Source organism: Oryzias latipes, chromosome 18 (genome assembly GCF_053564925.1).
Source record: "Oryzias latipes strain Hd-rR chromosome 18, Olatipes_Hd-rR_3.1".
In the NCBI taxonomy this organism is placed as follows: domain Eukaryota; kingdom Metazoa; phylum Chordata; class Actinopteri; order Beloniformes; family Adrianichthyidae; genus Oryzias; species Oryzias latipes.
Genome location: NC_136254.1, coordinates 25,881,040 through 25,895,710, shown reverse-complemented (window position 1 = coordinate 25,895,710; position 14,671 = coordinate 25,881,040). Strand labels below are relative to the sequence as shown.

At 39.9% G+C, this 14,671-nt stretch overlaps 1 protein-coding gene across 50 annotated transcripts in view; it reads left to right on the top strand.

The window, feature by feature from the left end:
- Window positions 1-14,671, top strand: part of LOC101165843 (receptor-type tyrosine-protein phosphatase delta) — a 496,394-nt gene that overhangs the window by 327,443 nt on the left and 154,280 nt on the right. For 12 of the 50 annotated variants that reach the window (XM_078936129.1, XM_078936126.1, XM_078936124.1 and 9 more), the window contains exon 1: window positions 13,466-14,033. The exons of the other annotated variants lie outside the window; for them this stretch is intronic. The gene's annotated coding sequence lies outside the window, so the exon portion shown is untranslated. Of the gene's footprint in view, window positions 1-13,465; window positions 14,034-14,671 lie in introns of those variants that run through there. 50 annotated transcript variants of the gene reach the window in all.

The following is a 14,671-nucleotide window of genomic DNA, read 5'->3' as shown; positions in this document are numbered from 1 at the left end:
TCCTAAAATAAGTCAGAAGAGGACTGGAGTGGGACTTTAAGAGTCTAAATTGCAACGAGAAGTGAAGTATGTCATGCTATGCTCACATACGAGGGACATGTTTATTAGGTTTTCTGCCTGAGGTATACAGAAAGTGACTTGCTCACCTAAAGCTGTAAATTTTTTCTTGACTAAGGTTCCAGAAGGCTTTTTTTTATTTTTTTCATTTTATTTCTATGTAGCATGTCAGTGTGTTTATACGTTTTGCCGTGAGGCTGATGTCATTCAGGATGTTTTAGCTGGCTGAATGATCCGAGGGTGAGCCGTGGAAATAAGCTGAGTCTTGGAAGTGCTGCCGGGGATGTGGGGAGGAAACCTACCGTGTAAATCCCCACTGGATATTTAGGCTGTTTGCTATGAAACACATTTTCCATTAAAAAAAAAAAGTCTGCACACTTAATATAATGTTACAACAAAAGAATGTCCATGTAAACAGGGGTGTGTGCAAATGAGCAAAAGTGTTAAAAACAGACGACACTTGATATGCTTGCAGTGATGAGCAGGATAGTTGCAGAAATAGGCTTGCAGTTCACAGCCTATAAACACTGATTTCACTGCAGCCTATTCATAGTCCTCACTTGTGGGAGCCATTCCACCTTTTAAACCGCCCTCACCGAGAAAGAGGCCCACATGTAAGTCAAGGGGCTGGTTTGGATTAACCAGAGAGGGAAAAACTCATTTCCTTTGCCATTTTACGAGCATTTAATTTGAAACAATTAAGATATTACAGTGCCATGGACTTACTATGCCAAGTGACAGCTGGGAGCAATCCCATAAACCCCCAAGACAGTAAATGAGGCACCTTGCTGCTCCTTTTTTTTTTCTTCTTTTACTTCTTCTTACAGCTCCACACTCCCAGCCTCTCATCTTTATCTCCTGTCTGTTATTTCAAAGAAGCATTTAGCTTAAGGCTGTACTCAGGTGATTATGCTCCCTTTGTTTCAGCTGAGATCTCACAGGGTCGACTATTACTTTGGCAGCTCATAAACGCAACATGATTGAAAGTCCAATTCTTATCGACTAAAGGCGAGAAGTGAGCACATGCGATGTTTACATTCTGAATGGGCTTTTTCCATTACAAATTGCACTGCGTTATTGAATCGATCATTTTGGCTGCACGGTTCATCTTTTGCAGGAGAAATGTGGAAAAGGCAAACTACGGGGGGGGGGGGATGTTGATAGTGATAGTATTGTAGAAAAATATTGCTAAAACTTTTATTTTCTTTTTTTTAAATAAATCAATAAAATGCATTTTGTTTAACCCTGATACACCAGAGATGTAGCTGGTTACACCAAAATCACACACTCTTAGTCATACCCTAACTCCTCGACCATTTTTGTGATCAGCGTGAATTAGCTGATTCTGATGGGGAGGTCTTGGCTAGTTTGGAGCCCTGGATGAAGCGCTGCAAGTCCCCCAAGCCCCACCCCCAAACACAAGGATATAACAGGATATATTCATTTTGTTTGAAAAGATATAGCATTTTATGTATATATATATATATATATATATATATATATATATATATATATATATATATATATATATATAGGGGGAAGCAGTTCATCTTCAGGACATATTTTCAATTCCATTCAATTTTATTTATGTAGCCCAAATTCAAACAACAGTCATCTCAGTGGGCTTCGTACCAGTAATGGTAAGGTAAACATGCAATCAAAAATGATCATAAATGCATAGAATTATAGGATAATACTAAACTTTAACTAAACAGACTAAACCAAACTAACATCCCTGCCTTTAGACCCTCCTTTGCGGTGGACAGGAAAAACTCCCTAAAAAAACAGATTCTGGGAAAAACGAAGAAACCTCAGGGGTGTCCACATGAAGGAGGGGTCCTCCCCCAGGACGGACATACCAGGACTGGCACACAACTGAAATATTCATACCTTAATTTTTAAGTTGAAGAATGACCCGACAAATTTGTCAATGTCGATATTTACGCTCTCTTTATCTTACTTTGACCAATCTCCAACATGGCATGCATGCATTAGTAACTGTTTTATTGTATTAGTATCCGTTTTTTTTTTTTTTTTAATTTAAGAGATAATGTCAGAGCCAGCTGTTTACACACATTTTTTGCAAGGTCTTAAAAAGGTCTGAAAAAGTCTTAAATCTAACTTGAAGAAACGTAAAGGAACGCTTTCGTTCATATATTTGAATAGAGCTGTGAAAAGAACAAAACACCCGAAGCAAGATTCACGAGGTTTGAACCCTTTTGACTTTTTGCACCAAGCTTCTTCAAACTTTGAGCACATGTGCTTGTATCAGGTAACATACGGTGTGAACACCGGATGCTCAAAGTGCGTTCAAGAACGTGTTCTTAATTTCGTGACAAATGCCCGTGAACATAGCATGACAGTGGTAGAAAGAAATTTCAACACTGTAGCTGAAGCTCTGGTGTTAAAGGGTTAAAAGAGTATTGCCATCATGCTTTCTTTTTTTGGTTTGGATCCTACAAAGTGAACCACCAATGTCTGCTTTTCCCACATCACCTCCTGCTCTTGCCCTCCACAATGGCATAGAAGGGCGTCACAGGTGTGAAATTGATGAAGGTGTGCTTGGAAAAAATGTCAGCAGGGGATCATTGGGCAGAAAAAGACAGATACCGTGTGCAGGTATATTCGGGGGGTTGAAGGGGTGACAGACAGAATTGGCAAACACTCCTTTTCATGAACACTGAACTGTAAAATGGAGAACCCAGCGCAAACAATGGCCATGATCAATCGTCTATGGAGGCGGGGGCTCTCCTTGTGAATGCGAGGTGACCAAACATGCTGAAATAGGGGGGTGAAAGAAAGACAGAGAAGGATGGCGAGTGACAAAGGAGCACGGATAGAAAAGAGGCGTCTGCGACTGTTTGCTAGGAGTGGAGAGTTGGAGAACAGATGTAGGGAGGAGGGCAGAGAACGGGCAAATAAATGAGCACCTCGAATGAGATGAGAAGCGTATTGGATAAATGAAAAGACAATCCAGGGGAGTGGATTGAGATGGGGAAACAAAGGAGCCAGGAGTGCATGAAATATTTTCTAACTCACCTATTCAGGCAGAAGGAAAAACAAGAAAAGATTACAAAGGATTTATGGTAGAGTGACACCAAATTATGACTAGGGCTGGCATGTTGGGAGCACATTTCTCGGCTCGAGGGACAGGTCGGTTGTGGGTTGAGTTCTTTTGAAGTGGTCCAAAGACGTTGAATTAAACTAGTAATTAGCAACTGTGTTTATCCGCTCTTTCTTTAAATTTGACTTTTATTTTAAACTGTATTTACAAAAAACGGAAAGGTCCACATATTTTGTCTTTTTGAAGCTTATCAACTCAAGCCTATTTGTTCTTCAAAGTAACTATGGCATAGTCGTTACCATTTTGCGTTAATTTTTTAGTAGAGTGAAACAATGAGTGATCACAGAAATTACTTTTATCACGCACATGGCAAAAACTTGTGTATAGTGGTAGGAGAGTGGTTGACTTAATATGATGGCTTTGATTAGCACTTTTAACTGTCATACATCACATGTTACAAAAAGCCCTTAACTTAAGTGAAGATGTCCAACTCAAAACACTAAAAATGTGACCTTTTAGAGTAGCGTTTACTCTTCGGTTCAGAGGCATTTAAATAAGAAAAATGTTGCCTCAATGGAGGAAAAAAAAATATTATTGCATCAGTTTAAATGTCAGATTTTAAGGTTCTAACCAAAGTGCACCAACACTAAATACTTGAGGTGTTCATTGCATCCAATTATAAGATGGTTCTTGCCCAAAAACAGTTTTGAATTGGTTATTCAGTTCCTGTCTTCAGCAACTGACCTTATGGACTTCCCTTGTAAATGAAAAAAGTGAAAATCAACAATAGAAAATGGTGAAATTGATAAAAATGGTTTGTGGGTATATTTAACTGCTCTAATCACTTCCATTTTGTCTTCAAGTTATTGACTTTTCCATTTCAACAATCCCCTGTTGCCCCTTTTAGATAGTTCTTCCATTGTTTTTATTTCCCTGTTACATACACTGTGTACTGTTAAAGACACTGTGTATTTTAATGTAGTGGGTCTGTGTACTCCTTTTTACTGATTGGACCATGAGTCTGGAATAAATTCTATCTATCTATCTATCTATCTATCTATCTATCTATCTATCTATCTATCTATCTATCTATCTATCTATCTATCTATCTATCTATCTATCTATCTATCTATCTATCTATCTATCTATCTATCTATCTATCTATCTATCTATCTATCTATCTATCTATCTATCTATCTATCTATCTATCTATCTATCTATCTATCTATCTATCTATCTATCTATCTATCTATCTATCTATCTATCTAATATAAAAACAATGTATTGCAGGAAGATTTAAATGTAACCTTTAGAAAAAAACATGTCTGGAAAATAAACATTTCAGTGACCACAATGAAAAACAAGCTGGACTTTTGTAGACGTACTTATCTACTTAGCTAAAACTAAAGCAAAATTAGAGATGTTCTTTAAAATTCAATGTACATGATTCATCACAGTATCCATGATCCATGAGAAGTATTTACCACTTATGGAGACTAGTGGATCGTTTTCATGCTTTTTTAATGCTCATGTATTCCCTCCATAACACAGAGCTCTTTCAGGGGCTAAACAAAACTCTCTTCATGTTGATTTATTAACTGCAAAGTGCAAACGCAATCCAGTCAGTTTGGAAAAGGCTTTTTTGTCCACTTTTTTTCTTAAACTCTTGTTCATCTCAATAATGTAAAAAAATGTATTTTTTAAATCTTAGGTAAAAGTTAATGATGAACAAACATGGAGAAACAAACTTGAGTTGTTGTGGTGTTTGGTGTCCTGATCCTGTGGGATTCTGCCAGTCTGGAGATGAATCCAAGTCTTTTCCATTTTTACCTTTATCTCTCTCTCTTTGTCCTCTTTGAGCAGGCTGCTGCACACCGTGGCGCTCGCACCATCCCAGTTGATCTCTTAATGGACCTAATTGCTTTTCAGCTCATTGCACCCAATGCCAGCACTAAACTAAATCAAATCGATGTCCCATCCACAAGCCTTGTCGCAAATCTGATTCTACTCCACATCATAATGAGGTGATATTGAATACTTGTGACTCAGCAGATTAAGAAAAGATGAATAAGCATGTGGGCCTTGGAATGGAGCAGGTCATACGAGAGTTCACGTTGCACCTCCTTATGAGTACAGTTTATTGTATACTTGTAATCAATATGCCATTGACCCTTCCTTTGACAGCTGGTATTTGAGGCATTGTTAGGCACTGAACTATGGATTGTGAAGCCCAAATATGAAAGCAGCAGATTCCACCTTACCTCAACACACATCTGCCTATGTAGTGCTACAGCTTTTTCTTGCGACATTAATGCAATGTGGTGCATTCTGGAAAGCTAATGAAAACCAATCAAACATGACAAATAGGCCTACAGTCTTCATGTGACATGAGGCTGGCAGCAGCACAGTGAGACCTAATGTATTACTGCAAGCTGCTCCAGCTCTGCATGGTTTGGTGTGTATTTGAGAACCAAAGCAGTTTTGCCACTCTTACTTGCCCCAAAGTGGGCGAAATCCAGCTTGAAAACCATCACCGTCGAGGCTGCATGCAGTGTGACAGAGCAATCAGGGTTTATCAACATTTCAATCAAAACGCGATAACAGCTGGGGAGTTGTTTGCTCGTGTAGCTTGCAGCATCAGTCAAAATCCAAAAAGCCCCACATATCCATAATCGACCTGGCACGGTGAGTTTTGCGACTTTCAAAGATAACAATTTCTTCAACTTTGTTGGTCATTTGATGCAGAGGAATAACTCGATTTGACACAAAACCTACTTGTAGGTATTTGTTGAGTCATATGGGTTTAATGGTATCCAGTTTTCACTTGCTGTCATTAGACAGCCGTGTTAGGTTCTGAAAACTCTCCAGGGGAGTAATTTGAAAACTTAAGGAGAGTTAATTTAATGAACCAGCTTCAGGAGAAACTGAGGAGTGTTTGCCTTGAAGGATGACTGGCACCAGTTTAGAGACTCCACGTTATCTAGGTCATAGAGTAGTACATACTGTAGGCAGTGTTGGGGCTGATTCACACTGGTCTACAGTGCGTTTCCATTGCGTTGCACGGGGAGTCTGTCTCACGACAGTCAGTTCATTTACATTGTCTCAGTTGCGTTTCCGGTGTGTCCCCCATCCCACTTGACTTCTGGAGGAATGGTTTGTCCTGCCACCACCTTGTTGAGTAGTTTATCCAAAGCTTTGCCAATCAGGCCCTATGGCCTCTCCATTCTCATTAAGTCTTTGTTAAATGCACATTTTGTGTTATATGTGATGTTATGTCTTTGTTCTTCTAAAATGAAACTTTTGTCATCCAGACCTCTTTCCAGTTTCTCTGGCATTTTGTCGCGAAATCGACACTCCATAAGACTGAAAATAGAACGCCTCCGTAAAGCTTGTGTTGCGTTGTAGAGAGACGAACGTTAGACACAGACATGATGGAGATGATGGAAACATTCCAATTGATTAAGGCACGTTCTATTTTTTTGTGTCAATGCAATGGAGATGCGTTGACACAAATATGGACCCGTGTAAATCAGACTTTCGTGTTTTGATGAAGACTCTTCGTACATCAATGTGGTTCTGACAAAAAAAAAAGTCCAATGTCATACTTCAACACCCTCCTAAGATCTTAAATTCTCTTTAGCCAAACATTTGTCCAGTTTTGACTAAACATCAATTGCCCATGAAAGCATGACTGTTAGTCATTCTTTCATCATGACTGACAATTTAAATATGGTGGGAAGTATTGGATGCCTTAGCAAGGACTAGAGTTGGGTGTTGGTTTACATTTTTCATGCCTTGGAGATGTGTCTAAGATCACCTTGGCATTTGCTGCTCTTAGCTCCCCACAAACACACATGCATACACACACCTCAACCCTTCTCTCCTTCTCTTGACTGCTTGGGCAGCGGCCATAAACAAGTCAATCTCCATCCGCCTCAACACTTTGGATTAGATTTATCCGCTTAAAATAGATTGTTATCCTAAAGAGCATGAGTTGCGCTTTATGGGAAAATTAATTTTACGATGACTGGTTTACTTGATCGGGGTTGTAGGCAACGCAGTCACTTTAAATGAATCAACTCTGGGGGTGTGAGGAGCTGAAAACAACAATCAATGTGTTTTAAGACAAATCATCCATGTCTTTTTTTTTCAATTAAACATGAGGTTTCTTTTGGTCGTCAACTAGACTAATGACTTGACTGATAGTCATATGTAAAGTGCCAGCAACTTGTCATGGGTAAAAAGGAACACTCTAGGCTATAAGAAGATTGACACTGAAAGATGCTGTGTTTTACACATCTGTCAACTTACAATTAAAAGTAAGATTGTCTGTTTTGAGGCCCAATTATAAATGAGCTGCACGCTCACATGCACAGAGGATTTTTATCAAGATTTAGAAGGATTAAGCCCCCAACCTCCGTTCCTGAATTTGATGTAAACCCTGAATTACCAGATGCTGCAGTTTCACCAAAGACTACTGAAGGTAGGTTGCAAACATTAGTATTTCACCAATGCCTCCCATATTAAAAAGTCAGACCTTACACCAAAAATAAATACAGTTGACATTTTTAAATCCTGTCAATGTGCTTTGTTTCTGTTCTTATTTATGAAAATTGGTGAGGGTAGTGTGTAAACAAAAAAAAAATGTTTTTCTTTTATTGAAGCTAAAATTTGCACAGATTTAAGGGGTGTTTTTTTTTTTTTTTTATGAGCACGTAGGATCTAATGTGGGGGCCCCCAATAGCTGTAAATGGGAACTGGACGAAGCGAGTGTGATGTCACCCATAGAAAATGGTCTCTTGAACTAGAAGAGAAATGTCATTGTTGGTGCAAAATTAATAAAAGGTGGCATGAACGTAGTCCCTTGTTCCAAGCATAAGGCTGTCTTAAAATGCAGAGCAGGTCAAACCAAGAAACAGAGGGCCTGCGCCAGTGATTGACAGGCATCCCTCTTGTCAGCTAAAACCAGAGAACTGAGGCTACGATTCACACCGACTCAGGAAAAAGCCTGATGAGTTTTTACTGCAACATTTATTTTACTGAATGTTAGTCATTACAGAAATCTACTTATGCTTAAACATTACTTAATATTGATTTTTCTTTGTTTGAATTACAGCTGAGGCAAAACCACAGTAGGTAAAGGTTTATGCTTTAATCTTTCTAACTTTCCACTATTAGATGGAAAGATTTTCCACTCCAGAGCACTTATACCATACTTTTTATAATTATATAAAAGAGCATAATATTCATTCTTGGCCTCATTACCAAAAGCTGAAAATGCCAGTGAACATATTTTCAGACTCATTATGCTTTTTTTTTTCCTTTCATTTTTGCAAGTTTCTTTATCATCATTTGTGGAAAAAACTAAAGAGAAAATCAAAGTGATGGGAAAATGCTGCTCTGTTTAGGTCTGTTTAGGTCAACATAACCCTCTCAAGACCAGGCGTGCTGACAGGTACACAGGGGAAACATCAAAAGATTTACCTACATTATTCATCCAAAGCAAATTCCTATTGATAACCTTTAGCATCCTTTGCTTCCTTTGAGTCACATTTGCATAGCAAATATCAATCAGTGCTACACTTTCCATGACCCTACTTGTGTACAAATGTAAACATGCAAGAAAGTAGTACTGCACTCTCCATCCCAATACTATTTTCACATCATTTTCCTTAAGTAGCTTTATACCCATTAAACCCATTAAAATTTTTAATCTAAAAAAAAATTACAGGGTAATATTTCTTTTTCTCAGCTAACTGTGATTTCATTTTCAATTAATTGCTTGAAATAAACTATTTCAAATCAAAATCAAATCAAATTTTTATTTATTTTGAAGGACAATTAGTTTCTAAACTAAAAGGTGTTCTGCCCTGCGGCAAAGTTTAGCTGTGTTAGGCCAGGGTGACAGGCCTCCCCTTGTTACCATTTACTAGCCAGTGCTGCCAAATTACAGCTTTAGAAGATGCCAAAAATATGACAGTGTAAGGTTATGAAGAATAGCAAATCTAATGAACTGCATAAACCTAATCATTCATTTAATCCTACGTCTTTCCAAGAATACCAACCCTTAAACACCGGAGCTGTCGCCTTAGTCACAACTGACCTTACGTCTGGATACGGGCTTTCTACGGGCAAAAAATTGCCAAACCTGTTTGGGATACACGGGTGGAACCACATGACATTTTAATACCCAAGAGCCTGTAGAGCGAAAATTGTTCATGAACACTTTTTTTCTACGAGCATGCTGTGGGCGACAAGTCCTAGCGAACACTTCAACATAAGGGTAAGTAGAAATCAAGTAGGTGAGACCCAGGTGTGTCGTACAGATTTTTCATTTTTCAAACCTCCCAAAATCTACGCACTGTGCCAATTAGTGATGTTCAAGTGATAAGTGAGTGATCTTTGTGAGCACTCTGTGCCTATAGCCTGACTATGAGGAGTTTAGACAGGGTTTAGTTTGTTTGGACATCCTTCTGGCGTCCTATGGGCATTTGCATACCACCTGTGCACCTCATGCCAGCAGCATTTGCACGTGGTCAGTAAGGGGGCCAGTGCGTGCACCTCACTAATGTACGACAGCTTCATCTTTACGTCACAAGTACATGCAACTTTAACAATTCTTTAAGACACACCTACCACATGCATGACAATCATACGTTCCATTTTCATGACCTCCCTTAAGGTGGCCACATGAGCCATAAGGGAACTGAAAGACACATCCCCTTAACTTGCTGCCTCACCTGTGCCCGGACATCCCAAAAACCCGCTGGACCCATTTGGGTCAACCCCCCATTATGAGTGCATGTGTCTAGGGCATAATTAGCACACACTCTTTGACATACCTGTTTGACTGTTTGCGTGGTCAATGGGAGTCAGCTGATTCTGAGGCGGAGAAAAGCAGCTATTGATATTGGCTTTGCTCCAATATGCAACACATCGCTAATGTTATTGCACAATGGCACAAGGCTGATTTTTTTGCACTTCAGAATCCGATTTAAGTACATTAATTGCGTAAACGGTTAAAGAGTTAGAGTAATCAAAAGAAAACACTGGCGCTAAAGCTCCTGTGTTAAAGGGTTAAACGAGTGTAGGGCTAAATGGCTCAAATCATTCATTCATTCATTTTCTACCGTTTTATCCCTTTCGGGGTCACGGGGCTGCCGGAGCCTATCCCGGTACTTGTGGGCGAAGGCAGGGGACACCCTGGACAGATCACCAGTCTGTCGCAGGGTCACATATCACACACCCATTCACACTCACACCTATGGACAATTTAGGTCAACCAATTGACCTATGAACCATGTCTTTGGACGGTGGTAGGAAGCCGGCCCCCATTGATATTCTGTTTCAGGTCCCCTAGCCGGGACTTGCACCAGGGGCCTTCTTGCTGTGAGGCAAGAAGTGTGGCTCAAATACATTTTTATCTTATTCTGTTATATTTTTCTTATGGTTTTGATAACTACATATGAAGGTCAAACAGCTTGTCTGATGGTTGTGCTGCTTCTGAAAATATTTTGCAAATGATTGTGAAAGTTGGATATCCAGACTATTTCTGGTCTCCAGAGCATTCTGTTAGCAGACACAACCATTTCAGTCTCAGTTTTTTTTTAATATCGTTGCCAGTGGTTGAGGGTAATAGTTCACACAATAGTCATTTGATCAAGTTTCCTCCACTGTCACAAAGCTAACACCCTCTTCGGGCTTTTGGTATCCGCATGCAGAGCTTATTGAATTTTGCCATCAGAAAACGAACCTGCTTATAATTCGCGGGTATAAATCACCAGAACTGGTATTCAATCAGATAGGTGTCATGTCTCAGAGCAGGTAAGAAAACAAATCTGCTGACTGCAGTAGTCTGTCTCTCGGAGTCCTATTGTTGGATGTTAGAGGTTTGTGTCTTCGGGGCAGGGCTGTTCATCACTGGGTTTGGGCTGCTGCCATAAAAGCAACTTTTTCTCATAACACAATTGGTCATAGTCATCAGTCTCCCTGGGCCATTGCTTTTACTTTTTTCTCCAGCTCTCCATCAGAGGGCGGTGCACTTGACTTTGTTGTCATGAGCACTATTATGCCAAGTGCTGTGCAACATTATGTCCATTCAGTGTCAAGATGTGAAAAAATCCTGTCTTGAAATCAATTATATTAAGTGTGTGACCATTACACACAAATTACTGGTTTGTTGCTCAACAGCCTCAGATTACAGAAAGTGCTCCCACTTACAGAAGCTATGACATTGATGAACATATAAAAAAAAAGGCAAATTAAATGTCATGCTACACTTTTATTCTCAAGCAGACAACAGAATCAATACAGTACCCCTACAGGGACTCTCAATGTGTCTGTGCCTTTTAGTAATGTCTTTATAGTGACTTCACTCTAGAGGTTCTAAATAAAGCCTTTTTGATTTTAGTTTTTTTACAATACCATGATTATTGTACTTTCTTTTAAACAGGACATGGCTTTTCTCTAAAAGAAACACTGTGAACAGAAACTAAAACTCAAGTAATGGTCAAAACTGAAACATGTTCTGTTTTTTCAGGTGCACGTAACCCTTGTGCTATCCTAGGCACTTTAACATTGGGAGTTGGGTCATCTAGACCCACTAGACAGTGCTCTGAACCTTTTTTCTTCAGTGATTTGTGATCTTCACTGGTGTCCATGGATTACATGAAATCTTTCCACCTTTATCCACCTTTGTCATGGTAGGGAGAACACGTCAATTCGAGGGTGGGGTCATTTAAGATAGCACAAGGGTTAAAAGCCTTAAGTTTTTTCAAAATAACGATAGTGCGTCTTATACCTGGAGCGCCTTAGATGTGGATTTTATTCTGATTGTGCTGACTGATGCTCAAGCGATTTGGAGAGGAACAGAGCACTCCATCAAAATGCTTAGATGAGTGTTATTGTGATACTGTTAACTCAGCGAACGTGTAGTTGTGTAGGACTGTGGTTTTATTACATGCAACAAAGTTGGAAGTAAGCGCAGTGACAGTGACGTTTGTTTTAGCTGTATATGTCTGTTCTTTGTTTTCTTACGTGTTGCAAACAAGGTTGGGAATTACAGGTATTGTGAACATGCTAATGTTTGGAAGGTTTTAATAATAAGGCTACAGCTGATGATCAGTTCTCAGTGTACCGAAATTATTGTGACAGTTGTCTCCAACCCTGTTCCTCATGATCTACTGCCCTGCATGTTCTGCAGCTAACCCTGCTTGAGTAAGTGCTAGTCACCTGGATTAGGTGTGTTCAGTCAAACAGAACTTGGGCTCACTCATTCCAGCTAATCAGCAATTACTGAAGCTGTGCAGAACAAGCAGGGCAGTAGATTATGAGGAACAGGGTTGGAGATGCCTGCATGGTCTACCCCGATCTGGAAATTAAATAAATAAATAAAACATGCTGCTATAGCTACAGCCACAGCAATATTTATGTCAACTGCAGTCTAGCGCTTGGTGGTGTTTTAAGAGCTGTTCAAACAAGAATAACTGAAAAACACTAGAAAATCCTCATGAAATTCTACATGTAAACACAAAGTTCATCTAAATCAGAGATTTTATTGTGTTGTTTCTTTGGCTTTACTTTTTTTTCCTTTGATACTTAATGAAATTGTATGTATTCTCTTTCAAATTAAAAGCCATACGTAATTTATCAAAGAATGTCGATCATTTTGAAGGTGCGTGCGGTTTCTAAACACAGTTTCCAGTTTTAAATCAGGTGGTAGTTAGGAAAACAGAGGCGTGCTTACTTGAGAATAGTTTTTGGATGCTCTAAGAGAGGCATGATATAAGAAAAGAACAGAAAACCCCTACATGCTGCTGTAGCTCCAGCTACAGCAAAAGCAACGTAGACTGCAGTTTTTGTTCGGTGGCGTTATAAGAGCCTTCTATACAATAAGTATAAATGAAAACAGTGGAAATTCCCCATAAGACTCTAACACATGAACACAAAGTTAATGTGTTTTTATTGTTGTTGTTTTTTTGTCTCATTCTTTTACTTTGAAACTTTAAGAAATTGTTCTATTTCAAATCAAAAGCCAAACGTAATCTATCAAAGAATGTAGATTATTTTGAAGGTGCGTGTTTAGAAACATGGTTTGGGGTTTTAAATCGAGCAGTAATTAGGATATCAGAGGCGCGCGCGCACCCAAATACACACACATTACATTCCCGAGTCTGTCTTTAATCCGAACGCAGCCATAGGTTTGTGCGGGTGCACATTCCTGCAGTATTCTTTTGGGGAGGGAGGGAGGGGGTGCAGGAAAGTTGACAAGCTGGAACCTCGCGAAGTGACGTCACCCCACCTCCCCACGAGGAAAAAAAAAAATCCCACGCCCCCACCCACTGTGGATCGTGGTCTCGGCAAAAGAGAGAGAAGCAGTCAGACGCACTGAGAAGGTGGGAGAAACCCGGGAGAGGGAGGGGAGGGGAGGGCTGTGCGTCCCAGTCACAGCGCGCGCTCCAAACACAACCACAGTCTCGCCACGTTCAATCCAGTGAAGGTCTAACGAGCCCCGCCACAGCAGACCCACGCCACACTGCATAGAAGACTATAATACACGCACCCCACTTGAGCCGCCGCTGTCCCCCCGGTTCTCTGACAGCCGTCTGTCGGTGCGCTTGGAACGGACGCCTCCAGGGAAAGACTGTGGGAAAGAAAAGGAGCCTCCGGTCGGATTTTTTCTCCCCAATCTTTTTTCTTATTCTTATTCCTCTTTTTCATTTTTTTTTACATAATTAATTTTTTTAAACATTTTTTTTTCTTGGCAAAATTATTTCCCCGGGACTTGACTCCTATTATTGGATGTAAAAAAAGAAAACCAAAACAATAACAAATGATCGACTAACGCTCCTACCTAAAGAACGCACAAAGAAGAAGACGCTGAGTTTCTCTCTGAACGCAAAATGGTGATAAGGTAAGACTGGGAGTTTGTGACAGCGGAAGTCATTTCAGGTGTTTGTCGTCCTGAAGTTGGTTGCGGGGGTCTTTAGGCGCACCGCTCGACACTAAGCGAGTCAAATATGACAACAAATCACGACTTTTCTTGTTGAATATTTACCATCCTTTGGCAATATTTGCTTTTTAAGGTCCTAATCTCTCATTAGTTAAACATATTTCATCCTAATCCATGCTCACGGCTTCTGTATCTCTTCAAGATGAATCAAAATTGGAAAAACCAGTCCGACTTTACGCGTTATTTTAAGCGTCCGTGCGCAGACACAGCTCGTCCCCTGCATCCTTTTTAGACTTGTGGAAGCCTTCTCCAGCGACGGGATTGTGAAGAATTTTCAAAGTGCATTCCTGCAACTCTCCAGAGAGCCCCCGTCCTGCCTCTGCTATTTTAGAACTCGTTTTATTTTGATCGGGTTTAAAGTTGGCCTGGCTCATTAAAGAGCAGACGCAGTTAGATGACAGCTAAACATAAAAAAGTTTAAAAAAAAAAAAAAAAAAAAAAAAAAAACAAGGTGGACAGGGTGGGATGGGGGACTAGTCACGCAGATGTACTGTCAATCGAGTGATAGTAAGGCTTTATTTCCAGGAGAAGCGCACACC